General features: G+C 58.9%; 1 long non-coding RNA gene across 1 annotated transcript; it reads right to left on the bottom strand.

Moving 5' to 3' along the window:
* Positions 1 to 295: 295 nt before the first annotated feature.
* Positions 296 to 2,148, bottom strand: LOC140848947 (uncharacterized). Its single transcript, XR_012130282.1, has 2 exons — positions 2,009 to 2,148; positions 296 to 1,055 (listed from the first exon to the last, which is right to left on the bottom strand). It is a non-coding gene; the product is annotated as an uncharacterized lncRNA (long non-coding RNA).
* Between the last annotated feature and the right edge of the window lie 819 nt (positions 2,149 to 2,967).

The following is a 2,967-nucleotide window of genomic DNA, read 5'->3' as shown; positions in this document are numbered from 1 at the left end:
AGGCCTCCCCTGGAGGCCTCTGGCCTGAGCCTGGGCTCTCCTGCAGGAGCTGGTCAGTGTACCGAGTCAGGGGCTCCCCCACTCCTCCCACCCAGTGCACCTTTGCCCAGCTGCCTCTTCCAGGCTGAGCCCTCTGCTTTTCTCAGCTCTTCCTAGGTTCCCCTACCCCCACCCCAGGCCCCCTTTCTCCCTCCACCCTTCTCTTCACATCCTTATCATCATCTACAAACACTGCAGAACAGAAGCACCAATTATTCATCTATTTCTAGTTCCTGGAACAGCTTCTGGCACATAGTAGGCACGCAAGAAATATTTATTGAATGAATAAATGACTCAGGTATGGGATGTTGGGATAGTTTTTTTGTGCCTTTCCCACCCCACTCCCATCAATTTCTCCTCCTTCCCAGAATGACTGAGTTCAGCCAGGCTATTTGGGGCCTTCTCCTAAGCCTGGAACCCTTAGAATGGAAAATGGGGGAGAGACCCCAAGGGAGTTTGCCAGAACACAACTGGATAGGACCTTGAGCTATTCATTACAGTAAATTCTTTAATATCTTCCTTGAGGTTTTTTCTTCCTCACTCCAGCTTCTGGCCAGTCCTGGATCTTCTCTTCCCAGTCACATTTGCAATATTTCCTTTTCACTGTAGCAAATTCAAAGCCAGCTAAACTCTGAAATGCAGACATCAGGTCTGAAGAGTGGAGGGACTGGACACAAAAGGGGTGCCAGCAAATGTATGTTTCTGACTACAGCCTGGGACGGAACCTACCTCCCTCTGCATGTTAGTAAAGATCAGCAAAGATCGTTGTCATTTTGGTTTTCCTACCTCATTAATGAGACTTTTACTTATAAGAATCCCTTGTACTTGCAGTGGGCTTTTAACTTTTCTTCAGAGCACACCCAGGCTCTCGTCTTGTTTTTCCCAGTATAGCCAGGTACTGACGATCTGGAAATTGGGTGGTGCACAGGTATCCAGGGCAGGTGTGTCAATCATCTTGCATTTCTGCTTGAAAATCCTCCTTACATCATCCAGATGGACATGGAGGCTGCCTGATGCTATAAAGAAAAAAAGAAAATGAGGATTAATTTAAAGATGTAAAAGGTTCTGGACTTAAAACACAAACGAAAACAAATGAATCTGGAAATTGCTTTTGGGATAAGGCCAGTAAAATCGGGCTGGTGCTTAAATGTTTTGGGTATGGCAGCTTCTCAATCACTTAGCAAACAGGTTTTCAGAGGCAGGCACTGTAGGAGCTATCAAGATGAAATAGCAGTGCAGTCTGGAGGAGTTCAGGGTCAGAGAGGGGAGATGAAATATAAAAAGGCAAAGTCAAATTACAATGAGTGAAACGACAGAACCAGAAGCAGGCCACAGGCAGGACAGGGGCCCTTCCCATGTGCCCCCAGGGCAACGGTGGGCCTTGGCTTTAACCAAATGATTTTTCAGCATCACCCACTCCACCCCAGTAACAGGGCCAGTACTCCCTTTCCTTCCACCATTGGCTCTTTCCATTCCTTTCACCGGCTCTTCTTCCTAGAGCCAATTCTCTGCCCAAGGCCACTGGGTCCACCATTCCACCCCCGGGGGCTTCGGAGACTGTGATAGAGAAGACGCATCAAGACCACAGGCAACTTGGGCCTGGTTGCACCTCCAAGGCGCAGGATGGGAAGTGGGTGGTTTGGAGTCCCCAGCACAGTGTGTGGGGTAGAAGGGGGCAGCCTCCTCGAGGCTCTCTCCATTCTCTTTCTTCCCGGGCCTCCAGTCAACTGCAACGCAACCGCAACAATGCGATCAGCTTGGCTGAGAGGGGATGAGAGGAGCAGCCGGAATGGGCGAAGGTTAGAAGTCAGGGGTCCAGAGCGCTTGGCTGTCACCCGGGCTGCAGTGGGAGGAGCTGCGAGCTCGAGGGCGGCGGGGAGCCGGTCCGAGTGGGCCGGGAGGGGGCGATGGCGGAGGCGCGCAGGGGCGGCGCGCTGGCCTGGGCTCTGGCGGCGAGGGGGTTACGCACCTCCGTTCGGTTCTGCTTAGCAGAGGAAGGCTGAGCTCGGCGGCGGTGGCCCTGCAGCGAGCCCGGTCTGTCCGCGCCGCGCCCCGCCCCAGGGAGGGCGCGCCCGGGCGAGGCGGGACCGAAAGGAAAAGGCGCCGCTGGACAGGGGCGCGCGCTGTCGCCGGAGGGGGACGGAGAGCCCCCTGATCTCCCTGTCCACTCGCGCCGAGACGCCAGCTCTTTTAGGCCACCTTTCGCCCGCCCCCTGCCGCGAGCCAAGGCCGGCGCCCAGCCCGGAGATGGGCAGACGCGTGGATGGCGTGGCTCCCAACGCCGCCAGATCTCAGGAGCCCGGCGCCGGGGCGCTGCGCTGAAGCTCCCACCCAGCGCAGCCGGGGAAGCCTGCAGGTGTCCTTGGACGCTCGGCCGCCGCGGGGGAGCCTCCTTCGCCTGTGCCCAGAGACCCGCTCCCCAGAGAGGCTTGGCACCGTGCAGGACGACCCGTCCGAGGCCCTCCTGCCCCAGCACGGCGCCCGCAGCGCAGCGCCCAGCCCTGCCCAGGGCCGCTGCCAGCCGCCGAGCCGCGGACGCAGGAGCCGAGGCTCGCTCCTGCGGGCACGCTTGTTTTCCTGCTGCCGCCTCGCCCTGCGCAGCCCCCGCCCGCCCGAACGCCGAGCTCTGCTCAGCCCCGCCCGCCGTCAGTGCCCGGCGCTGGATTTATGAATGGGGGGAAGAGGCCACATGCCACCGCCGCCTCCTTCTGTTGACCGCACGCAGCCCGGGCCCCTAGAGCTCTGGCTGCCGTGAGAGTGTCGGCTCGGCCCCGGCAGTCGCTCCGAGAACTTGTTGCTGCTGCGCTGCCGCCGCTGCGGGGAAGCCCGCTGCTCCCGGGGATCGGCGCGGGCTGGGATCCCGAGGGTGGCCCGTGTGAGTGTGAGAGCGCGCGCGCCCGGGACCCTCGCAGTGCGCCCGGACTGTTC

This window comes from Manis javanica, chromosome 4 (assembly GCF_040802235.1).
Source record: "Manis javanica isolate MJ-LG chromosome 4, MJ_LKY, whole genome shotgun sequence".
NCBI lineage: Eukaryota > Metazoa > Chordata > Mammalia > Pholidota > Manidae > Manis > Manis javanica.
This window is presented reverse-complemented; position numbering and strand designations above follow the sequence as displayed.